The 27152-nt window shown below is 44.0% G+C and overlaps 1 pseudogene; it reads right to left on the minus strand.

The window, feature by feature from the left end:
- Positions 1-26475, minus strand: part of LOC119503235 — a 60360-nt pseudogene extending 33885 nt beyond the window's left edge.
- Positions 26476-27152: the final 677 nt, after the last annotated feature.

The following is a 27152-nucleotide window of genomic DNA, read 5'->3' on the forward strand; positions in this document are numbered from 1 at the left end:
TTCAAATGTTTTTATATATTTCACGGTTCCAATTAAGCACTTGACCAGTATAACATGTTACGGTGTATAAACCACAAAAATGTGACCTTCTCATTACAGTGGTTACCTGCAGTTTGTTTATTGATTGTGCAACACAGATAACATGACAGCCAACCAGAGCAATGTTTTCCCTTTGTCTTCCTGACTTTCTTTCCCTTTCATTTACCGTTAATGTGATCGACGCACCTTTCTTTATCTGCTCAGCCTTGTTTGTTATCACTGCACATGCTAACTACTGAGTATTTATTCACTTAATTCCACAGAAACTGCCGTTTCCACTACTACTAAATTGCATTCCTCCTGCCAGCCAATGGATCGTTTCCAAGGAAAAAGCAACCAGACACAGAGTAAATACAAATGCTGCCACAAACTGGGTTAAACCGGCAGTAGGCAGTATGTTTTTGGCATCATTAGGCAAAATTCCATAATAACCTTTCAGCATATTGTAATTCAAGTGTTCTGAGAGATAACTAGACTTCTGCTCCTCCTCATGACTCTTTTCAAAGAGAGAGCGTTCCTATTGGCTGTTCATTTAACGGAGGCACCTGTCAATCACTCGCGAACTCCGATCAAACGGTCAAACTAGGGACTGCTGATCAAATATGAATCAATATTCTGTTACTGTAATGCCTACTTCTCTCCTCATGTTGTCAGAATCGTCTTGTAGTGTACTGTTCAGCTGTAAAATGAGAAAGTTTGCTCCGGCTGGTGGGCGGTGCTTGGTATTTCCTCAACTGATCTCAACATGGCTGCCAGGTCACAAACTTTACCATCTTCACTCTAGCTTTAAAACTGAGCCCAATACAACCTACAAATCTGCAAAATAAATTGGTGGTGTTAAAACTAATTTGCGTTAGCGCATTATTATCGCATTAACTTTGACAGCCCTAGTTTGTATAGAAATTATTATTATGATATTAAAATATAGTACAGTTTATCTTAGTGCAGAGAGCAAAAAAGAGAATACGAATAATAAAACATAAATCATTACAGATACTGAAAGAGGATATTTTGGTTTTCACAGGGTATTTTAAGACTAATAAGTGGTGAATAAACCTGGATTTATGTATTCTTGTTATTCATAACAGGCGAGAAAACGGATTAAATTGTGAGCATTGTGACCATCAGAGAAGTCTTTTGAAACTGTGAGCCGGCAGACAGAACGTCTGAACTCAGTGTCAAGCCGTGACTAAAAATGAATATGGTGCTTTTTTACTTTCCTGTCTAGTTTTACTAAAGTGTTTTTATTATGTACAGCAAACACATAAATGCAGCAAAGATGAAATGAGAAAAAGAGTAACACACAGTGTCCATGAAGGTAGAAAATATATTACAAGGGGGATGTTTTAGTTTGTGTGTTACGAAATACAAAAAAAGAAAGCAAGAAGAGGGTAATGACAGATAAGGAGCGGAATATAATAAACAAATAATACAAAATGTACAGTATATCATGCTTATAGTTGTATGGCATGCCTACAGTGGAGGTGTATTTGTACAAGCAGGGTAAAACAGGGAATAAATGGAGCTCAGATCCTGTTAAATGAGTGGACTTTGTTTTCATTAATGCTGCTAGTCTCTCCATTGAGACGTAGCTAGATAATAGGTGTAACCACTGCAACACTGAGAGATTGCTGAAGCACTTCCTCTGCTGATGGCGGCCTTTGTGAGCACAGTGACCCTGAAACATTGAAAACCGCACTACCAGCCAGACAGCCACGCAGCCCGTCTGAGTCACTCTGAAAGAGCAATAACCCAGCCAGACGCAGAGACGCAGCCTGAGACTGAGCGCAATGAACAAGCACAGACTGTACAACTCTCGCCAGACACGAACACACACTGATGCAGCTAGTAGAGAAGTTATTTGTTGTTGTTTGTTTCTTTCAAATTTTGCTGTCAGAGGTGGATTTCAGTGCACCTGTTCTGAGCGCGGCGTCCTTGAGAGTTTTAAAGCCTGCGCTTCAAACGACACAGACAAACTGTGTCTAATATAATCTACAGTTACTATCTGTTGTCTTGTGAGTCATACCCGGAGTAGCAGAAAGGAAACACAATGTATAAAATGAGTTTACATCATTTAAATGTAGCACCAAAACTTTTTAAAGGACGGAAGGTTAGTTGTTGTTGGTTTGTTTCTCCAATCTCCATACTTAAAGTATACGGAATAATGAGACAGACAAGTCTGAAGAAGAGCTTGGGCTCCAAACGTCACTTACGAAGATGTGCCAATAAAGTGTTCTCGGTTGTGAAATAGAAAATGTTTCCATATACTCAGAACATTCCCCTGGCTGCTCTCAGTGTCATCTAGAACATCTTTCCCAATTCATTTTCTATGGAGCAGTTCCACACTGCATAACCCTATGAAATCACAAGTTTGAGTTCTAGCACTCTAGATTTGGGATTTGGGAGAGTTGTTCATGTTTAATAAAATTTTTTGGACTGTCTTAGACCATAAGAATAACATGTATGAATTTTGAAAATGGTCATACTTTCCCTTTAATACTTAACACGACAGCCCCAAAAAGATCATAGTAGTAGTTAAAGTAGGGATCAGATAAGGAATAGATTGCTTGCTAATGATAATATACACAAGATAACAATTCCTACATATTATGTTAATGAACCGATTTCTATGCTCAAAATAAATGGACAGAGTGAAATCCCACTTCAAGAAGTCCGTGAGTTTATATGTGAATAATAGACAGATTGAAATTACTGCACTTGCATGTAAACAAGACCTAAACTGGATCAACGGTTTCCTGTGTCTGACTGGTGGACTGGCCTCATTTCACATGTGGTCAATGTGCCACAGCGCTACTCTACAGCTGAATATAAATTCATTCTTTTGTTTCTTGTGCTTCTTCCTCTTCTTTTCTTGATTCCATTTGCCATCCGTAGCCGTTGCTGGACTTTGACAACCGACACAAAATGCACTGCTGAGCACTACACTGTTGTATTTTGCTATGTTCATTAAAAATGTTACTTTTATGTGCCAAAAAAAGCAGAAAACATCTCACAATTCAAAACAGCAAGCATCATGATAATACCAAGCCCCCAGGAAGTACGCCGGTCGTCGATCCCAACTTTCGTAGTGGCCAAACGGCGGTACTGCAACTTCTGTGTCAGTCACGTGATGCATTGGGCTCAAAAATATTTTTGCCATTGTCTTACTTAGGGAAAGAGACGTCTGTAACTCAGCGGATACTTTTTTTTGAGGTGAATCAACTCCCCAGTACGAATACTCTTGATAGCGCTTATTATTTCCCTTCCTCTGTTCATGTGATTGAGACCCAGACCGAGGCTGGAGCGCAGGCCGTGACGTTAGGACCCCGTGACTGAGTCATGTGACCGAGCGGACGCTACTCCACCAAGATCCAGGTACTTTTCCAGACGGAAGTGGAGCCATTTAGGCTTCATGCTCCAATGAGCAATTCTCATAGGAATGACCGGGGCCGTGCCTCCAACGCTGTATCCTGTTCTTTTAATACATCCATGGATAATACCAGGGAGGTGGATAAAGTTATCATCTTTGTACTTACGGGTCGTCTGTGTCGCTCTCGGTCTCGCTGTCAGCCCCGCCCCTGTCTGTAGGAGGATTGTCATTGGTCGGGGTAGGGCATGACGTCGATCCCCTCTCTGGGTCTGGAGGGCCGGGCCGCCCATCGCTCACCAGGGCCACACCACAACGAGGCTCTGGAAAATAAAAGACATTTATATGCTGGTTAGTGAAATGCTTCATGAAGGTAAGAAGTAACAGTGCCATATGTGTGAACGCAGGGCGACCCTACATGCAGCTTGTTGATGGGCAGCTTTATTCCGGCTGTGGGAGGTGTTGAAGCTCTGACTACATCTATGCTATAAGCTGTTGTAGGAGTAAGAAGAATACTGGGAAATGTTTCCTTCAAGAGCTGAGTGACTACAGAAGTATTTTGTCATTAAAGGTGCAATGTGTAAGATCTGGCCAAACTTTTAGTTCAAAACATTCAAAACTAACATTATCAAATGCATGTGAAGAGGTTACAGTGTTGACGGGGGGCTGCTTCACCAGGAGGAGAGCAGGGGAGACGAACCTCCGGTCGGTGGCTGTGGCAACTCAAATTCGGCTATTGCAAACTGCAGTGCCGGGAGTCTGATCCCGGACCCCCTGACTCCCCGCCAGATAAGCAAACTTAAACTTAACTAAAAAACTTAAACTTTATTATATACATACAGGTAGATACATGAAATGTGCAATGGCTGCATTCAAATAGCTGCGGTTGCTGACTGGGGGTCTGTATCCTGGGCTGTGCCCGTTCTCCTCCCGGTGGGGGTCTGTATCCTGGGCTGTGCTCGTTCTCCTCCCGGTGGGGGTCTGTATCCTGGGTTGTGCCCGTTCTCCTCCCGGTGGGGGTCTGTATCCTGGGCTGTGCCCGTTCTCCTCCCGGTGGGGGTCTGTATCCTGGGCTGTGCTCGTTCTCCTCACGGTGGGGGTCTGGGGATGCAGATGTTTACTCGTTTCTGTCGCTTTTGGATTTAGTCCAGTGGACGGACTATCAAAACGTACACGGACAATACAGTCCCCAGGTAGTGGCACAGCGAACATAATACAGGCTGACGCCACACGTGCAGATTAGAAGATAGCAGTGGTATTTTGACCAGCTCTTAAGCAGTTTGGTTGAATTTTGGGTATTCTTGCCCTGCTGTTAGTTAGTAGTTTTTTTTGTTTTTTTTATAACTGATGACTGTAAATTTAGATTGTATGGCTGCAGTAGTAGAGGTGAAATGCTGCCACCTATTTGTTTGGATCATGTGACCAGATCCTACACATTGCACCTTTAATAAATCCCCCAAAATAAAGTTGTTTGTATCTTTTATGCTCATACATCCTAAAATAGCAGCCTGTTGGTTTTATTTTGAGACTGATAATGTGACTCAACCATGAAGTATTATTTAACAGTCTAGAGCTGAAATGATTCAATGATGAAGTCAATTGACAGAAAATGAATCACCAACCATTTTGATAATCAATTAACCCTTTAAAGTGGCAGTAGGCAGAATGATTTTGCATCATTGGGCAACGATTCCATAATAACCTTTCAGCATATTGTAATTCAAAAGTTCTTAGACAAAACTCGACTTGCTCAGAGACGGCAGACTCCATATCAGCTCTGACTGCTTGTTTTCCTCCGGTCTGGGAAATCTTGCAAATGCTATAATAAGGAGCACTGGAGGACAACGGAGGACACAGAGGCACAGGATATTTTTTCAGGTTACCTGTCTCATGCACTACTGTCAGGATATAGTGACCGTTTTATAAAAATAACTTTTTAAAATCACATTTGCTCTATTTCTACCCACTGCTGGTTTAAGTCATTTTGCAACTGGCTGGTTCTGGTCTCTGAAATGTGACGGTTTGCTGCTTTTCTTTGTCCTATATTTGAGCAAATTGAATAACTTTGTGTTTTAGATTGATGATGTGACCTTGGGCTATGAGATATTGTATCCACTATTGGCTGACATAAGATAGACTAAACGATAAATCAATATAGCAGCCCTAAAACATATGGAAAAGAAAGATAAAGAAAGATAACTTAAAGAGCTAAACTAAGGCCTAATGAAGCTCTGTGGAAGATTACTGATCATCCCCCCCTAGTCAAAATTAGTCTCTGAAAAAATGTTAGCACTCCAGTCAATAAATAGTGTTATCAACAATATTATTGGAACTATATTGGTGTGAACACCAACTGTGCTGATTTGCAATTCAGTCGCAACTGTTTTGGGAAACACTGACCTTGGCTGCTGGTCACGGTCTCCGACCAACATTTGTTCTTGAGTGTTTTGGCAGAAACACGGCCCTGCATACTATTTCTAGTTATGATTATTATATTGAGGGAAATACTTGTTTATAATGTGTAGTTATTTGGGTACAAACAGTGGAATTCAGAAAAAAAGGAGTGTGGTCATTTGCTACCTTTGCTCTGATTGACAAGCTGTTGGCCATCAGCAGGCTGAGCAGCCGCTCCTGATTGGCTGGGCTCCAGGAAAGGGACGAGTGAATGCCAAGGGAACACTGGCACCGACCGAGGCTCCACGTTGGTCCAAACTGTGGGAACACGAAGGGAGAGAGAAGAGAGAGAGAGAGAGAGAGAAAGTGAAATGTCATCATGTTTATCCATCTCAGTATCATGGTCTGTAGACAGAAGGTAGCGCTCTGCCCTCTGGCACCATGTGAAATCCTACACAATCGCCAGCCAGCGATGAGCTAAAACGCTACTAAAAACTTCACTTTCATAGAAACTGAAGACCATGAATGGAGTTGTGTATGTAGCCACCTACTCTGCCCCCCTCTCCAACACACACACGTGCGTGCGCGCGCGCACGCACACACACACACACACACACACACACATCACACACACACACACACACACACACACACACACACACACACACACACACACACACACACACACACACACACACAGAGACACAGAGACCATCCCTCAGGATAATGAGAATTGAGGGGTCATGTGGTGTGATGTGATGAGGGAACCTGTTATTTTATCCACAGAGATCCCAGACTACTCGCTGTCTAGACTGCTGCTGAGCTTCAGACTCTGAACTGAACTGTCTCTGCAGCGGGAAGCGTTTCAAGCCGAGACAGATTACAGAGTACGTTTACTCTGATGACAACGCACCTGGCGTCCAAACGTTAGTCCTCTAATGAAGTTTGCTGCCTTAAATCTGTGTGTTCCAGTATATTTTGGACCAAATCTCTAAAGACTCTCCCGTTACAAGTTGAATATACACACAAATCTCTATTACTACTGTTTAGAAATGGGTCGTATGGTTATAAGCAATATTACAATATTAATAAAGTATTTTCTAATACAGTTATATATCATAATATGCATGCAAAACCACATACAAAACACTGATGATAAGCTGAGAACAAAAGACAAAACTCTTCACGTACTCTACGCGTACTGTTAGCATGCTAATTTTAGCCTTCAGCTAAAAGCATAACTGGGTCTAAATATTATCCTCCCCAGTATACATCAAGACTGGCAATAGGTCATCCAGAGTGGGCTGGCATGACCACGCCCCCTTGTGGGGGAAAACTATCCAGAGTCCCTCATAGACGATAACAGAGTATACAAAAGAAGTAGAAACACGTCTCCAAACCTCTACTTTACACAAACTGATAATAGTAATAACGCTATGCTGAACAGATGCTGTGTAGTTGGTTGCACCAACAATAAATACAAAGCTGCTGATCTCCGGTTTGTTCCCCTGCCATGTCCTTAAAAAGATATAATAGAGGGTCTTTATGGCTTCAAGATATAGACCAGACCAGTATGGCTTGATGGCTCCAAGATATAGACCAGACCAGCATGGCTTTATGGCTCCAAGCTATAGACCAGACCAGCATGGCGTCATCTCGCCGTCACAGAAGAGGAAATGATGAAAAGCTGTTGTGTAGCGGGTTAACCGAGGCGTTCACACTGAGATCTGAGGCTCATGATAATATTCAGTGTCAGTCTGCTAAATGGCTAAATGATGCTGGTGACAGTGACTAGCAGGGCTAGCTAACGTTAGCTTGAGTGGGAGGCTGCTGCAGTAATACAGTCATTCATTAACGTTATAGCAGCATCAGACTATTGTCTCCAACTAAATCTCAGCCTATAGAAAAAACAGTTGGCTTTAACAGGTTGGGTATTCAAAGAAAACACTCAACCTAATGGGATTCAGTCAAATATGTGGAAATGTCTGGATAAGCAATATCCTCCACTGTGTATTAAGGTATTGTGAACGCTCAGGTTCAGGCAAGATCGCAAAATTATTATTTGACATGTGTATAAAACAAACGTTTGTATAACTAGAAGTGCACTCTGAGAGCGCAGACCTCCGCCAAGGCAGATTTCATGTACGCGTCACCAGTTACCCTGCGCGTCTTAAAGCCTGTGGTGTTAATGCAAAGACGTTATGAAAAAATATTCCCGAAGCCGGATCATGATCCGGATCGCCACCAAAATCTAATGGATCGTTAATTGTGCCACACCCCACCCCTCAAAAAAATATCATTCAAATCCATCACAGACTTTTGGAGTAATCCTCCAAACGGACAAACCAACAAACCAACAAACAAACCAAGGCCAGTGAAAACTTAACCTCCTTCGTAAGGAGGTAATAAGAGATGAATGCATATTAACTTGTCAAAATTACAATCCAAACGCACATCAAATTGCATTGAAGTTTTCAATCTCCCAAAAGGGGTCGCGGCCTTGACTTTTTGTGAAGTACCCGTATGAGCCGGTCTGCTGTATCCGCAGTATTCCCCAGTGAAATGGAATATTTGAGCAGTGTACAGTTACAAGAGGGATTTAAATCCAATCCTTTGCATTTGATTGGAAAGCCAAAAAGTGTGTGGGCTTAGAATGTAGTGCGATATGGAGCTACAGAGGACTGTGGCTCTACACACACACCTGACTTGTCGCTAAAAGTTGCAGATTAATGGATGGATGTCATGATATTATTGGTTGGCACTAGCTTATGCAAGCACACATCATATTTTGTTTTACAGGAATAAAAGATGACTGGATTTTAAAATAATAATAATAATAACAAATAGATTTTTTCTAATTTTCTTTGCATATATTGTTAAATGGGTGCACAATATGCCCGGGATGTGATCTAAAAGGGTTAAAAAAAAAGAAGGCATTTTTAATTTCATCCCGACTGTACTGAAGTAAACTGAAGGATTTAATGGTAGGAAAATACTCGTACTTCTGAAGCTACAGAAATCATTTAAAAACCTGGTGTTACCTAAAAAAAAACAAAAAAAAACATTGTCACAAAGCAGAAAACAGGCTATTTTTCTTAGCTGTTGAAAAATTTACATTTTTTTGAAGATACCAGCAACCATGTGTAAAACACAACCACCGATAGCTTATTTTGTTAGTTTATAATGAATATTTCCTTCATTCCTGAGTATCATTATTTGGATAACAGATAACACAATATGTTCATGTCATCACGATACACTACCACTGAAAGCTCCACTACTGCTACTAATACTATTACTGTATTTCTACCATTATTACTACTGACTAATACTAAATTCTACAACCCCCACAGTACTACTAAGAAACACAAAAAGTGCTTAAAACCGCAACTATTCATGTGTCACATGTCACTCACTACTTTATGTTTGGATATTTCTACTTTGGGAATCAGGTGGAATAGCTTGTGGTTTTCCATCAGCAGCAATTCATTGCAAGTGTCTGTACATTTATCCTATATAACTATATAAATTATATAATTATAAAATTATATATAAAAGATTTCAGCTCAAGTTTCTACCCTCCTCTCCTCCCCTGACTGCGGTGGAAATAAACTGGCTATGAACTCTGCTGCAGCACGGCAATGTCCAGTTTCCGTTTCCATTAATAACTTTATAATAAAGTATTAAATGGTCTATTTATAGCTAACCATTCGCCAGCTACGGCTCATCTAAAATGGAGATAAGGATACTGCTGAGCTAGACAATGAAGGAAATGTAAACATATCCTGGGATGTACGGTTCACACTGTTCAACAAGTTCTCTTTTGAATGCAAGATTCTGGTGTCACATGACTATAATCACTGAGCTCTGACCTTTGCAACTCCTTACTGCCTACTGGCAATTTATGTAGCTGTTTGAATGGGGAACACTCAGCTGAGGAAGTGTGGCTTATTCAAATGTTTACACACCAGAAGTTGCTTTCTTAAGGCGGGCAACACTTTCATCCTTATTTGACCAACCACAGGCAGCTTAATTACATACTGCTGCAACTCAAGGACACATCAGCAGTACAGCTCAAGTGATACTGAATTGTTAAGCGATTAATGATATTGATAATTAGGAGTTTTAAAAATTATATTGTATTTGGACAATATTTGTTTTTTCATAAACACATAATATAGATAAAGTTTTTGATCTGTTCAAATGTACCTTAAAGGGATGAAACAATGACAAATATTGCCAGAAACGTTTGGACTTGACCATAACTTCATTTCATTCACACATCTTGAGGTCAGAGGTTAAGGGTTAGTTTCAATATGATGTCCAGTATCTTCACTCTAGCTTTAAAACTGAGCCGCTACAACCTCCGGCAACCCGTAGGATTTTTAGGAGGTTAATTAAAAATTGCAAGTTGCGTTAAAGAAATTTGTGGCATTAAAATAAATTTGCATTGACGCGTTTATCGTGTTAACTTGAGAGCCCTATAACAAACAATCCCTTAGATTTGTTTAATCTTTTGTATAAACTTTTTTTAGAACTTGTGACCAAGAACACATACTAAGTGAAACCATTTTGCAGTCATCATCAACTTGTAAGTGCTCTCTGAAGATACAGTTTCTAAATACCTCAAACTTAGTTTGGCATTTCTGTACTACTATCTTTGTGACTTATTGGCTGACATAAACACTGATACTGATATATCTGCAAAAAAAGCTAATAACAGCCAATTTATCGGTCTAGTTCTGATCAGCAGCGTGGACACCAGCCAACTTCAGGGACTGAACCCAGAGGCTTTGTTTAAAGGATTGTCTCCAATCTCATGAAACCTAAATGTTATTAGGAGGGTATGTCAGACTATCAGAAACAAAAACTGATGTAAAAGTTTCGTGAGGTCACGTAGTGGAGGGTTTAAGCTAAATAAGAGTTAATAGCTAAGACAAAGTCAGTACTTTCGGAATTGGATTTAGACCAAATTAATAATGAAAATAAAGAAACTATGATGGCAGAAACAGATCGTTTCCAACTGAATTTTCGCAAGTGACAGTTCTGAGACTAATTTGAATGACAACAGGAAATGTTTATAGGGTCAAGACTGTATTAACCTGCCAAGTGTTATGTACAGTGAAGCTACATACTCAGTCAGAATGTCACCTGGCAGAAGTGCAAAATCAACACTCTTCACTGCTTCCACCCACAGCTGTGGTTGCTGTTGTCTGCTCACTTTCCAACTCTGCCTCAACCAAATATCACTGTGTAAGGGTGAAATTAAAACAAATCAACAAGAATAAATCTGTAGTTGGTGACATTTCAGTACTTTTTTAAAAGAATATTTTGTCATTGCAAAAAAATTCCATGAAAAGATCAAATCTAACAATGAACTGATCCACAGACAAGTATTATCAGTTTTGCCAAAGCCCAACATGTCTTATTCCTCAATTGCCGTAGAGCTCTTGTTGTTGTCAACAACTATTAAAACATTTCAGCAAGCAACAGTGTTGGACTGGGTAACATTTAACATATCTCAGCAATGAACAATGGCCACTGTAACTTTAGTTTCAATTAATTTGACATACACCACACTACTGCTGTAATTACGCACAAGTACACCAAATGTGTATTAATCCACCGTTGAAAATAGTCCCAAACAAATGCATTATTTATTCTTGTTTTGAGTAATATTTGCTAAAAACTACAGTGCCCAGCCTTTAAAGGAAATTGCGGAGCGTTTTTTAAAAATAAAACTATATACACAACAACGTTTGTGTACTTCAGAATGAATGAACAAATGGGCTGAGTGTCCAAACTGGGGAAGTCGGAAAAAGAGACATACATTTGTTGAGATTTGTTGACAGTGAGAAAAATATAAAATGTATAGCCCATAAAAATACAATAGGAGTAGAACGGACATTCCCATTTAAATCAACGTAGCAGAATGGTCAGAGCAGTGACTATTTTCATGTGTACCATTTCCATTGCAACCATTGTAGCTGGCTAACTTCTGTATAAACTAAACTACTAAACTAACTAACTTGAGGTTTTGCAGTAACGACTCCAACGAGCAATGGAGTAGTAAGGCACAGAGCACAGCACAGAGCACAGCACAGAGCACAGCACAGAGCACAGAGAGACAGAGTAAATAAGTCAATTTAAAGGACTGTTTGTACTTCTGTACACATATAAATCACCCGGGTCGGTGTCCCATGCGTGCTCGCATATGCGAGCGCTCGCGGTGTGGCTCTACGCTGTTCAGGACTCAGACTCCATACAACAAACTACCGGAACACACCAAAACCTCTTGGTTTGTATCTAGTGAAGCCCGTCTGTTAAACAGTGTTGGCCTCGTACGGAGGACGCGGGGGAGACCGTAGCTTTGGTCTCCAGACCGGAGTCTCTGCTGTACTCTGCTCCTCGATGCTCCTCTGCCTCCCTGCTTCACTCAGCTCGCTCCAACTCACGTGCATGCGCGCACACTCCACACTGTGCAGAAGAGTTAGTTTAGCTCTGAGAATAATCTAGTGAATGTACAGCTGGACGTTTGTGTAGAATAACTGCTGCAGTTCCTCCAGACCATACAGAGGTTTCCGTAAATTGTGAAGTGACGGGCTCCGCAGAGAGAAACGTTATCGTCTCCGACCAAACACTCCGGTGTCTATCCCGTTCCCATCCGGGCAGCGGTCGGGAGGCTGAAGCAGGAAAAGCCAACACTAGGATCAGCATTGACTCATGGAGAGACCTATCGTCTGGTCAGCTAACATTACTGCCAAGCAGCTGAAATATAGAGAGTGATATTGTGCTTTTAGCTGACGTGTGTCTCCTCACTGGTTTTTGAGCGATGCTCCTTCAGTGTCTATGTAGAGCGAGCACAAGCGCCAGCAACAGGCGCTGACTTTCTATGACTTAGAACGGCCACAGGTGTTGCTGTTAACAAGACATTTCTGATTCTTACAAACGTCCTTTAACAACTTAATGCTTCATCCACACACTCTTGTCTCAGACATTGCTGTCACCAGATGAGTGACAACTTTGTTCAGCTCATTTTCTGTACCAGTGATAGCAATTAAAGCATGGTGGAATTATTAAGGTAGCTAATTAGCCAGCTGCTAGCTAGCTAGCTAACTGGCGGACAGCTGGCTATTTAGCTACACTGGTTACGGAAATTAGCTGAACAGGGGCTGGTGGCCAGCGGCAGCAAAGTTGTGCGATAATAACGCAAATTATTTGTTTTAATGGCACTAATCTCTTTAATGCATAAACCACAACTTACGATGTTTTAGGTTTATAGGCGGGCTCAGTTTTAAAGCTAGGGTGAATGATTACTGGCATCATATGAACTAGAAAAACCTGATGAATCCATTGATAATTACTACAATGTCATACTAGCTTGTTGTGAAGGAAGTTAAATAAACGCTCCAAACCTAACGCTAAATCTATGGTGAGGAAAAACTGCCATTATCAAAAGGGGTCCCTTGACCTCTGACCTCCAGATCAGTGAATGTAAATGGGTTCTATGGGTACCACACGAGTCTCCCCTTTACAGACATGCCCCTTTATGATAATCACATGCAGTTTGGGGCAAGTCATAGTCAAGTCAGCACACTGACACAACTGACATCTGTTGTTGCCTTTGGGCTGCAGTTTACCATGTTATGATTGGAGCATATTGTTTTATGCTAAATACAGTAGGCCTACCTGTGAGGGTTTCTGGATCAATATCTGTCATGTATTTGTGTTTGTTCATTGATTTCCCTATAAGAAGATATATACATACATTACATAAAGCAGCAGATTTGTCCACTCCCATGTTGATAAGCGTATCAAATTCTTGACAAATCTGCCTTAAGGTGCATTGTTGAACAGATAAAAATGCGATTAATTGTAATTAACTATGGACAATCATGTTGATTAATCAAAATTAAATATTTTAATCAATTGCCACGCCCTTTATATAACATATCAAAATCTTAATTGCTATGCCCCATTTTTCTATATGCCTGCAGTCAAGTCAGTGACTGCCATGAACCTGCTCTGCCCCTAAATGTAGCTAGCTAGCTACTGTATCTTGCATTGAAGGACAAACAATGCTTATTAATGGAAAACAGAAAAATTTAATCTAATGGAATAACTAAAGATTTGAAATAGAAATGTAATTATTTTTGCATTAATAAAAGTAAGGACATATATTCAGAAGGTTTTTTTATTTACATTTGCCATGGTATTGTCAATAAGTTTTGAAAGACATCTTGCAAAAAGGAGGCCTTGGCATGGAAAGGTTTGGGAGCCCCTGCTTTAAGGTGCAAAACAAATCTGACATGAGATTCTTCACTTTTAAAGGACCTGCTGACACCCTGAAGGGGCGAGGCATGAATATTCCAGGGAAACACTGAGTGGTGGTGACTTTTGAAATATCAGAAAGAAACACTACGCAGATAACCATCTGTCTCTATTGGTTTACTTGAAGCGCTGGCAGTGATGACTAGCGAGAGACAACAGCGAGAAAGAAACACACCTGATGGGGTGAACAGCTGTCTTCATGCTTTAAGGTTGGAAATATGCTCAACTCAACTGGCGATATCAACCTGTCCTATGACTACACATTACCGCCACTTGGAGAATTTCCCAAATAATTTCTCCTGTGGGTGCAAACGCAATAATACAGTTCCTGAGCTGTGTAACAAGATGGGACCTCAGCTACATCCGAGCACTTATCTCTTCTTCACTGAAGGCTGCAGATGTACTCACAGAGAGCAGTAATGAAACTTGTGATGCTAATGCAGCTGCACTTGAGCTGGGCTATATTTAGGAGGGTTCTCAGCCGTGGGGGCTCCGCTGCCTTCTGCCTGTGTTTGTTTCTGGGCTCACTGTGGCTCTAGGTGTTTTTAAAAATGTATGGCGGAGGAAACGTAACGCTATAGAGGCAGGTGGCTGTTAGCAGCAGTGCGAGGGATGTGAGAGGGAGAGAGGAATAAAAGCGTGCTCTGGTAATCAGCTCAGGCCTCAACGCTTTACTGCGCTAATTCTACTGGTGGAAATCGTGTATCCATGACAACACGCCGGCAATATGATTACTCCTTTTTCTGCTGAGAGTGATGAAACACATTCACATCGCGCTGGACCTGCCCTTGATGCCCTGTCTGAGGTTGTTGATTGTCTGGAACAGCGAGATGAATGTGTGTGTGTGGTGGAGGAGGAGGTGTGAATGTCCTCATTGCTCTCTGCACTCCTGCTCTCAGTCTTGCATGTCTAGACATGTCAATATTCTCGCCCCTTTTAAAGTTTCAGTGAAACACTCCCTTCACTCTCTGTCTCATACACACACATAGATATGAAAAAGGTGACACCCCCTGCACACACACACTCAATAACTCTGACACTACACACACCGAGTCACAAATGACACACAATGAGCAGCAGGTCTGGGTGTCTGCCTGATACTGTATATCAAACCTTTTCTGATCCTCACGTGGATCAGAAAGGTAAAAAGGAAAACGGTTTCACTCTGAAGTTACCTTTACTCCCAAGTCAATAGATTATAATTTAATCAGAAAAGGGTTATGAAATACTAAATACTAGTATTAAAATTTAGAAATTAACGATCGTCATAGCTAATAAGTCTATACTACTTTTGACATTTGGATTCATGTTTTTAAACAAATCTTCTGAGCTCAGCAACCATGCCATGTTCCTGAACTGTACCATATTAACTGACAATCCAATGTATGTATTTATCATCTAGCATGACTCATTCATACAACCTCTTGTTTTACTCAAATGTCAGCATGAACTGTGTGAAACTGAAAACTTGGAAAGTGTTTGTGACTAAAACTGTCACAAAATGAGAAATCATGCATTTCAATTGGAAACCATCTTCCTTGTTCCTATATTAGTAACATCTTTCTGAGTTTTGGGCTGTGATATCGCAAGGTTGGCATGGAAACAAGCACACAGTATATGATTAACCCAAACACCTCTATTTCTCAGCGGCCAATTTTCTTATATCCTCAAACAGACGTGCACACAAAACTGACAAAAATATTTTCACAACAGATTTTTTGCCCAAATACAAGATAGCACAACAAACTGCTGATATTGCGGTAACTTCACCTCTTTTCATCCTCCCTCAAGATACAACACTGCTCTTCTGACAATTACACCTTGTATTTGTTAGCTGATGGTCTGATTTAAGAAGAAAGAGGACAATAAATATACTCTATCCCTAGAACACCAAAATCTATACAGGGCTGAAGCTTGGGTCAAAATGAATGTTCATAAAATACCAACAACTTATAATCTATTTACCTGTGGCCTTTTTTGTTGTTAATCATAATAGGCATGAATGCAATTAATTGTCCCCTGTGTCCACTGTGGCTAATTTTAAGGGAGCCATTGATAAAGCTAATGCTAACAAAGTGTTATTTGCAAAAAAAGAGCATTTCTTAGAACACAACAGCAGCCCAAAGCAGCACAACATTTCACTCTTGCTTTGTTTAATTTGCCCATCATGGTATATTATAATCTAAAAATAAACAAATCTTTCGTGAAAATTAAGTATTTGCCACATACATGCCTAATAAATATAATAACTAGGGCTGTCAATCAATTAAAATATTTTAATCGCATGATTTTCCATAGTAATTCGCGATTAACTCACATCTTTTATCTGTTCACAATTAACCTTAAAGGGAGATGTGTCAAGTATTTAATACTCTTATCAACATGGGAGTGGACAAATATGCTGCTTTATGCAAACTGTATGTACTATATTTCTTATAGGAAATCAATTAACGAACACAAAAAAATGACAGATATTGATCAGACACCCTCACAGGTACTGCATTTAGCATAAAACAATATGCTCCAATCATAACATGGCAAACTGCAGCCCAACAGGCAACAACAGCTGCTCAGTGTCAGTCAGTGTGCTTGACTTGACTATCGACTTGCCCCAAACTGCATGTTGATTATCATATAGTGGGCATGTCTGTAAAGGGGAGACTCGTGGGTACCCATAGAAACCCATTTACCTTCACATATCTGGAGGTCGAGGTCAAGCGGACACCTTTGAACATGGCAGTTTTTCTCGCAAATAATTAGCGTAAGTTTGGAGTGTTAGTTAGCTACAACCTAAAAATTGTGCAAATCAAGTTGAGTTAATGCGTTAAGAATTAGTGGCGTTAAAACAAATTTGCGTTTATTGCGTTATTTTTGCGTTCAACTTTGACAGTCCCGAATATAACCTCAATAAAGAAAAGACCCCTACTAAAAAATGGTCAACCTAGCCCTAAAATGGGACAATCAAGGGGGCCAAAAAAACATCCTTTTGATATGGCTTCATTCCTACACTGCAAGCCAACAATAGTTACAGTGTAAATGAGTCATAGCCATAGCACTCTGATGACAACTCCTGTAACTCTAGAGAGATAATGAAAGCGAGAATATCTGGGCTAGAGTCCCATAAGCCTTCAGACGGCACATCCCCTTCCTACTTTACAGAATGGCGGAAGTGTGGCTCGGCAGACTTTGGTATCTCACTGGAACAAAGGTCAAAGCCCACGGTGCCAATGATGGATCTCTCATTTCCCTCTCCCCATCCGTACTCACCAGTCCCTGGTCGTCCCATGATGATTTTGCTTGCGTGGAGCAGGGTGAGGCGCCTCGGCTGGGCAGTATGAGCAGGCAGCAGGGCAGTCGGCGTGGGGTGACAGGCTACCGGCTGTGGCAGCCCCCCTCCAGACGCATCCTGGTGTCCCTCAGGTTTCCTCTCCCTCTCCCTGCCTCCAGAACCAGAGGACGACAGGATGGAGCTCGATGAAGTGGGCATCGTGGAAGGGCTGGACAGGGCTGTGTGGCCCCCTGTGGCTGGAGTCAGCGACTGGGAGGAGACATCAAAAAAGTATTTTTAGTATTTGCAGAGAACTGACAGCAATAATATAGTAGTTGTATATTCTATCTCAAAATAAGATTTAATTGATCTATCCTTTGAGAATTAAATACTTAAAAGATAACAGCTATTCAATCTACTCCTGCAGCATAATCCACTTCTCCGCTGTTAATCCATTTGTTCAGTATGTTCCATACACTCATAGAGTATTCACAACACAGCTAATAACTGCAGGAGTGGTTTCAGATGACTCTGGGTCTCCATTGGACTCCGCTGTGAAACCAAGCTACAAACTTGGCCACCTTAAAGGTCTATCACAGTTAGCTGTTTGATACTAAAAATATAGATTTTCAGTGGACGTATTATTTTTAATTCCCCTTCAAAGTGGAGTTTGTCTCAGTCATTGACAAAATTATAAAGTGTATACATCTGGCCAGGTTACAAATAGGAAAACAACATTCTGAATCAGTTGTAGAAGGAACTTTTCAAGATGGCAAGATCACCATACTATTGACCAACAGAAAATGGTAATTGTAAGGACTTTGGCAGTCACAGGTCATTTCAGAGAGAGAGAGCGTTTCTATTGCTGTTTCATTCAGGAGGACAGCTGTCAATCACTCGCGCGAACTCCGATCAAATGGTCAAACTAGGCAGCGCTGATCAAATACGAATAAATATTCTGTTACTGTAATGCCTATTTCTCTCCTCAAATGTTTTCAGAAACATCATTCAGTGTACAGTTTAGCTGTAAAATGAGAACGTTTGCTCCGGCTGGTGGGCGGTGCTTGGTATTTCCTCAACTGATCTCAACATGGCTGCCGGGTCACAGACTTTCTCATTTTTCAGTTTTCGAGTGATATGACAGCTGCTCAGAGATGGCAAGGCTCCAGCTCGGCTCTGATTGGTTGTTTTCCTCCGGTCTGTGAAATCTTGCAGATGCCCGTTAGGAGCACCGGAGGACACCAGAGGCACATGATTTTTTTCAGATTACCTGTCTCATGCACTACTGTAGGGATATAGTGACCGTTTCATAAAAATAACTATTTTAATCAGACTTTGCTCCATTTTACCCACTGCTACTTAATACAAACTGCACTAGGATTGGGTGATGTGACAATATATCATGATCAAACAAAGATACTATTTTGCTCTACCATTGCTATATGATTTAATATTGCTATTGCATTGTAAATATGACATATATTGTGATAAGACTTTATCCACATGGCTCATCCTTATACTGTACTTCATCATATTCCACAAAAACAACACATAGTGACTTTCTTACGAGCTGGAGGTGACCAGGACCAAGTGTGGATGTGGGGTTACGCAGGAGAACTGCACCGTTGGTGGTGGCCCGTTGATGGGGGACCTGGAACCTGCAGGCCTGGGAGAGTTGTGTGTTGAGGCTGGCTGTGCTCTCTGGACCTGCTCCTCTCTCTCCTCCCTAGCGGGCCATCAGAGAACTTGGCCAGGGGGACATCTGGGTTGCGGACAATGACTGGGAATCACGGAGGGGCACAATGCGTCGCGGGGAGGGTTCCTAGGCACGCGGGGAGGGAGTGAGTGGGAGAGACCAGCATGGGTGGAGGCGTAGAGGCAGCGGAGGATGGTGGCCTGCTGGTGGCGCTACGAGGCCGGGGGAAGGAAAGTGAGGAGGGGGTTGTGGGCTTGACTCTGGGGGGAGAGGACTCTGAAGGCGGCAGGGCTGTGGCCCAGGGTTGGGTCTCCCACCATCCCTACCCCCATTCCCAAAAGCAGATGCTGCTCAGGTTTGGTCTGGCTAGTCCTGGATTGCAGGCAGCGGAGGAGGAGGGTGGGTATCAAGCTTCCTCTTGCTGGGGCTCATTGGCACTGTGAAGTGAGATTGGTCGAAAAGGTGGGCACAATTCCCGACAGGTGGCGCTCTCGCTCAACACCTGGTGTACCCATCTTAGTGCCGCTAAGCTGGCGATGGCGGCGTGGAGTAAGTGAGGCTGGAGCAGTGATGGGGCTGAAATTGGCAGGGCGAAAGCCGAAGAGCGGAGAGGGTGAGGGTGATGGAGTAGGGGAGAAGGGTGACTGGGTTGGAGATAGGGGACGTAGGGAGGCGTGCCTGAGCGGGAGCCCCCCCAAGGAGACCAGCATGGTTGCTGCCTCACACTCATCAAAGTCAAACGAGAGAGGTCCTGAGGGAGCAGAGAGGGAAGGACCAAGCGGGGGCGGGGGGAGTCTCCACGGCTGCTGGCCTCGCTGCTTTCACGTGACGTCTCATCCCAGTCGAACTCTGAGCTAGCTCTGCCCACCGCTCATTCGGAGGTCAGACGGTCTGTCAGGGTCCTGTGCTGCTTGGCTCCACCTCGTTCCCGGCTGCCTCCACTGGCTTCCATCTCCTTGGTCCTCATTGAGAGGTGTCTGGAGCAGTATCCTCGGCGCTGGGACTCTTTTGAGCAGCCCTCCCTGGAGCACAGCCTCCTCCACTGCTTCCCATTGAACTTCTTACGGATGCCTGTTGGCGTGCACACCACATCTCCCTTCTTGTACTTCTGCTGGCAGCTGTCAGTGGGGTGCGGGAACGTGAGGAGGAGGAGGAGGTTGAGCCTGATCCGGATCCACCGCCACCACCACCTCCTCCACTGGAAGAACCTCCTCCTGAGGCCTTCTCTACTCTGGAGGAGGATGTGGTGGAAGAGGAGATGGGAGTGGAGAGGAGGGAGAGGAGGGGAGCTGAGGGGCGGTAATGACAGCACCAGCTGCTGCAGCTGCTGCGGTTGCCTGGGTCAAGGCCTAATAGGACAGGTGAAGGAGGGGGGTGGGGGTTCAAGGCCAGATGGGTAGAGGGGATCCCGATGCCCCCGCACAACAGACAGGTGGGGATTGAGGTAGCCAGGTGGGGGCTTAGAGATGATTGTGGCGGTGTTGGGGAAGTGCCATTGGTTGGGCCCCTGGTATGATCGCCCCCATTGGGAGCATGTTAAAATGGGACACCTCCATGTCTTCTTCGGGGTGGGAGTGGCATGTACGGGTGGTGTTGCTGCTGTTGTTGATGATGCTGCTGCTGCTTTGCACTGTTCTCCCTTTCTCTGTCTCTTTCCCTCTCTCTTTCCTGCATTCTATGGAGTTCCCTCTCCCTCTCTAAGTCTTTCTCAATTTTCCCACTCCCGGCCTGGAGCCAGGCTGAGGACTGACGCTGGGGTTACAGGGGAGGCAATGTTGTGGCCCGACGTGGAGGAAACCGGGACCATGCCTGGGTAGGGTATTCCTCTCCCAACACTGACCCCACACCGGGTGTCATCCCCCGGCTCAAACGACACACCTCCTGCTCCACATCTATCTCCTCCCTGTCCTCCCGCTCCCTTTCCTTGTCTCTGACCCCTTCTTCTCCATCCCGTCCACCTCCAGACGGCAGATCAAGGTCCCAATGGTGGCACCAGAAGCCGGATGTGTTTGACGGGAGACCCAAACTGCCTGGGTACCACCAGCTGTCGGCTCTGCCATCCTCTTCCTCGTCCATGGAGTCAGATCTTTCCTCAGACAGCAGGACACGGTATCGGTTGGCCACTGCAGGGTGTGTGTCCACCTGGGTCACCACACCTTCTCGGTACCACTGCCACCGACCCTCGCTGCCCTCCTCATTGCCAAATGGTACGCAGGACACGGGTGCCAATAGCTATTGGATGGGACACCAGGCGGCGAGGCATCTAGGATAATGTCACACCACCCCTGGGGGGCTGTCATGTCGGTATGGATAACGGCAGAGCGTCTTCTCACCATTAAGTTGCACCTCCAGGCTTCCAAATTCACCGCTGACCTTACGGACCACTCCAGCCCGGAAACACCAATTCTGAAATCCCCCCTTCATCCATCCTTTCACCTCCTCCCTCCTCGTCACCTCTTCTCCTGAGCTGGTCGGGCGAGGACACGCTGATTCTTCAGCCCTTTGGCAAGGGCATCAGACAGTGCATCAGGGAGACTGGGTGGTGCGTGTGTAGACATCGGTGTGTCGCCGACTACCTCCAGGTCAGCGGAGTGCTCGCTGGCGGTGTCTGTTGAGGAGCAGCGGGGCAGGAGGCTGGGTGACACTCGCTCTGCATCTCTCACCGCTTCACCTCCTCCGGACCTTTCCCTGTCCCCTCCAGCGACAGGGTAGGGGGTCCTGGGGAGCCGTCCTGAGGCCCCTCCCTGCCAGTGGTCCTGCTGTGGAAGTCGTCCATCAGGCCTCCGGCTCTGACTGTTGCCATCAGGGTGCGAGACACAGATGTCACTTCCTGAACCTGTCGACCCGTGGTTGATAACCCACCACTAAGAGAAAGAGGAGGGGGTGTGCTGGAGGAATGGTTGACTATGGTTACCAGCAGCAGACAAGCAGTGTTCAGAGGTGTACTTCTTCTTGGGAACACGGGCCTTGAAGGTGGCCGTTTTTCCGGCTGGAGGCTGGGGTTTGGACTGTTGTTGGCGCTTGGGTGTACTACTGTTACTACAACTGCTAGCACCGCTGTCACTGTGGCTGCTGCCGCTCACAGCTGACCTCCCTGATCTATCATCCGAGGATGTCAAAAATTTCCCAGAATCCATCACAAGTGACACTGTCGTTTCTGACAGCCCTTCTCTGTGAAGCCCCTCCCCTTCTGAAGTGTCCCGTGATCTGATTGGGTCTGTCTGGGAGGACTCTGAGTGTGAATTCGAAGAAAATGAAGAGGAGGGTGTTCGGTTTTGTGGGATCTGCTTCTGTCTCTGCTCTCATCTGAGTCTCTCTTCTCCCCTCCTTCTGGGACATCTCCACGGCGCTTCCCCCCCTTTGGCCCGGGTGGAGGGAGGAGAGCGCCGGCCCTGCTTTTTTATAGGCTTCATCTTTTCATCAAGCTTCTCTTTTCTCCAAACAAGTCTTTCTATTATTTATCCCAGAGATTCTCTTTGGCGTTCCTCTCCTGCTCTGCCTCGTTTTTTTTTTTCGTCTTCCCCCCTCCTTTCTATTCTCTCTATTTTCTTCCTCTGCCGGGGCCTCTCTCTCTCATCCTGTCTTGTCTTCGTTGCGCCGACTTCGGCACTTGCCCACCTTTATTCCAGAGACTCTGAAAGAAAGGGAACAGGGAGTGTGGGTTACTCATGTGGCAAAACACATTCAGACATGCAAAAAGCGAATTCACATGAAAGATAGCTACTAACTACATGGCTTTGAGAGGAAAAGTGGATCTGATTGAATCCAAATAAAACATCTATGAAAAGTGACATCAAAGTAATTAAAAATAAAAGCAAAGCAAGCGGGACTGTTATGATCTCAGGTATCATAAAAAATAAGAGTAATAAACAGTCAAATATTAACATTAATTCTAAAAAGTATTCCCTGCTAAATGATGCACCATCGTACTAGAGTAGTATTGAAAATGACTCATCAACAAATTCATTACACATTAATTCATTACATAACAGGTTCTACTCACATTACACAAGGCCTGCATCCATACCAGGTACATATTGAAAACAGGAGGCCATATTGTAGGGTAAACACAATGTAGGCTTACAACACAGTATGGAAATAGTGAGGAGCACTTTGCAATTTGCCCAGACAAGCCTTTCTGCGTGCACACACACTCTCTCACACCACACTACTTCTTGGCCAGGGCAGTAGAGGCGGGGGAATTCCTTCTTCGCTCGCATACTGAAACCCTCCCTTTCTCTCTCTCCCTCTCTTTGTGGCGACCTTTATCTATGTATTTCAAAGCAGAGTCAATCCGCCCCTACAAACTCAATTTCCTGTGGAAGACCATTACCTAACTTCCCGTCACTTTATTCTTCCTTCTCTCTCTCTCTTTGCTACTATTACACTTTCATTCTTATCCACAGCCTGCCTTCTCTCTCTGATATTGATTCCAACCTCTCGTCTCTCTCTTTTTTCTTACCCTCTCCTTCCACGTATTAGTCTCTATCCTCATTTCGCGCCGCAGTCATCCAGAAAAGCAGAGTTGTTTTCCGAATAATTGTTATTCCACACCAGAGTCATTCAGTATTGCTCTTAGCCATGCCAGAGTCATTCAGAATATCTCATTCACAGTTCTGTCCCCTGTTTAGAAAGTAAAACAGATTGATTTTGCTGACTTGTTGAACGGGAGACTGTTGTCATTTAACTGGTTTGTTTGCTGTGTGGCTGATACGCGCGGGACTTGCCTCAGGTCCTAGCTGCTGTGTGCTCTGCCTCATTTCTTCCAATACAAGAGTCTCTACAGAGCTAGAAAGATGTTAACAACAAGTGTATAAGAGGGAGAATCAAAACACACCCTTATATGCTCTGTCGTCTTTCTGACACTCCAATATTCACTGTCAAAATGTTCTGGATTGACGTCTATCATCCACCACTAGGCATGTCTACTTGTCAGTGACAGTTTGACTGTCTGTTAACTTCCATGTCTGCCTGTCTGTCCCTGTTTCTACATCCATCCTCCCACTAGTCTCTTTCTCTCTGTCTCTTTTCCCTTCTGCTGCCTTCCTGTGTGTCTGTGAAGGCCCGCATTCATTCAGGTCCTTTTAATATCTGCCACATCATATCGGCTAGAGAGAAATCCATTTTCAGAGATAAGTGCCGCCTGTCTCAAGGCCACACACACAGCAAACATCTAGCCTATGTGATGATAGCTGAGAGTGCACACAGAGAGCTAGAGAGCTAATAGCCATCACTGTGCTCTATGTAAATCCCTATTTAGGACAGACAGCCGTAGAGCAGCCGCCATAAAATAATTTGGCAGCCGGCCTTACTTGGTCACGATAGAGGTATGCTACGTGTGTTTACTCAGTAGTGCACAGTGTACAACAGCTGGTGTCAGAGTCATGGGCCTAATGATAACAGCTCAAAGACAAACTGACGCAACTCACTCTCCCCTCTGTGAAATATGGAGCAAGGAAGTCCATATGGGAGCTATAGTAGGCCTATATGTTTCAGGTTCAGTGATCAAAGCCGAGCGCTATCTGCTCATCGGGTATACATAACACGCAGGTTAACATGTTCAGTCGTATTTTATTTGCAGAACAGTGTTTACCTTCTATTATAGGTTGACACGAATACATGGTAAACATAACTGTAGGCAACATCAAGCCAGTATAAGTCACGCAAGGTGACAAAAACATGAGCTGCTGCCTTTGTGGGTGCACAATTGAGTTTAGTTATGCGACCGTCCAGGTTTACGTCCTGGTTGAATCACTTTTTCAACCACAACTGGGCTACAACAAACAGCTTAAGCAACTTGATTATGATTATGCTATAAACACTGCAAACAATGGCATATGACACACTATAATTCAATCAAATTTGACAGACCTTTCAGCCCTTTATGGTGTGTTTTAACCTGAGTTGCTAAATCATTTTGAATGGTTTATTTCTGACCCACACCGAACTGCATATTTAGAAGTTTTGTCATTTACAGAGCACCTCTTTAAAAGTGTATAACAGGATTACTACAGTGCTTTACTAATGGTATATTTCTGACCCACACCAAACTGCATATTTAGAAGTTTTGTCATTTACAGAGCACCTCTTTAAAAGTGTGTAACAGGATTACTACAGTGCTTTACTAACGCCAGGCCAGGGTGTATAAATATATTCCCATAATCATAATCCAGAGTAGATAACAGCTGTTCATTTGTCTACATAAGGTCTAAAGCCCAGTGATAGAAGTAGAGAGGTGATGTCGTCAGCTGTGGTTTAGCTGGATAGTACCGTGGAGGTGTCGAGCCCTCGTAGTACCGACATTACTACCAGTTTGTACTCTTACTCCACAACACAGCAGGCCGTGCGTGGCGTGCAGCGAGCAGGCCTCGACTACACACAAGGCCTCTAGGAAATCCTCAACTCACTGTCACCGGGAAACAACCGGTTTAACGGCCATATTAACCCGTAATAGCATGTAATACGGCCTGTATTACCCGGGCTGCGTTCACTTTGTCAATCTACTCCACAGTCACACAGACGCACACACACACAACACAACACAACACAACACAACGCAACTAAGTGTGCTGTTCGGCCGATCCCAAAGTGACAGTCGTGTGAGAACAGAGCTAAAGCTGCCCGGAGAACTTTCTATAGAGCCTCGTCGTCATTTGCGTTATTACAACCGAGATAGAAGAAGGACAAAGAGTCAGTATGTGTCCACTAACTAGTGGAAGGAGGAGAGGAAAAGAGAGGAGAAGGCCCTGGAGCCCCTCGACAACACAGTAATTCAAGCAGCCACGTTGATTGAGTAAAAGAGGAAGAAGAAGAAGAGAAAGAGAGGCCTTAGAGAGAGGAGGAGGAATGACTAGTGACTTCTCGAGGTGTTGTTACAACGCAGGAGAAAAGCAGAGTTGTTGTAGGAAGTCCAGCGGCAGTTATGGCGTTGGATTTATTTCTAGTGGAAAAGTTTCAGCTCACTAGGTCTATTCGCACCGCTCCCTTTTTTTCGCACAAGACACCCACTCCGCCCTCTGCTCCTCTCCGTGGGACACCCACATATCAGACAACCAGCTCCTCAGCTCCCCTGCTAATACTGTTTATGGCCTCAGTAAACATGAAGAACGTTAGCAGCTCGGCAACAGCACAACAAGCCCAAGCAGCCCACTGCAGTGCTGCAGGAGACAGATCTGTTACTCACCACAGCTATTATAGTAGCCCGGTGGGGTTCTCCGCTGAGTCCGCCGGGTAAAGTAGGGCAGGCTTGCCGCTCGTCCGCAGCTGCCAGTTAGGGGCACTTCATGTTTCTCCGGCAGAGCAACTTAAAAGGAGGAAAAACTACTGCCCTGTACATTCTACACTAGAGTCGCAAAATGGTGAATGAAGCCCCAAAGCCTTGACAACCAGCCCGGGCGGCCAATCGCGGGGCACGAACGCGTACAGTAGCCAATGGGATTCCGCGGAAGGGGAGCAGGGGCGGGGCCGCGCGTCAAAGTAAATTTGATCGACGGCGCGCTGCGACCAATCACAGTGTGGGAAAACACAGAACAGCTGTTGGGAGAGCGAGGCTGCGGCGGCCAATCAGGCTCTTCTGTGGGCATGTCCGGGACCTCTACAGGCACGCAGGACGGGACGGATATCTCACTCTCTTTCTTTCTTCTTCTTCTTCTTCTTCTATTCATCCCCTCTTCATCTGTCTACAAACAAGAAGACGGGCGGAGACAGAGCAGATGCTGTCTGTCCAAATGGAACGGGTTGGACTTGTTTCAGTAGACTAAAGACATGTCATTATCCCATTTCATATAGATCAATATGTCATGACATATATATCATAACACAACTTTAGTAAGAGTAGTTGACTGTGTGTGCTTTGTATTGCTCTGTAGCCTCTGCATGGCAGCAGTGTCTTCACTGAGCTCCACTGAGCTCCACTTTGCTCCATGTGAGCCACAGGTTGAGTGTAGTTTCAGGGGAACCACAGAGAACACCAACTCCCAAATTCTCCTGCTTTCTTTCTCTTCATCCCTCTCCCTCTCTCCCTCCCTCCCAGCTAATCAGAGGGGCTCTAAACAGCA

This window comes from Sebastes umbrosus, chromosome 15 (assembly GCF_015220745.1).
Source record: "Sebastes umbrosus isolate fSebUmb1 chromosome 15, fSebUmb1.pri, whole genome shotgun sequence".
NCBI lineage: Eukaryota > Metazoa > Chordata > Actinopteri > Perciformes > Sebastidae > Sebastes > Sebastes umbrosus.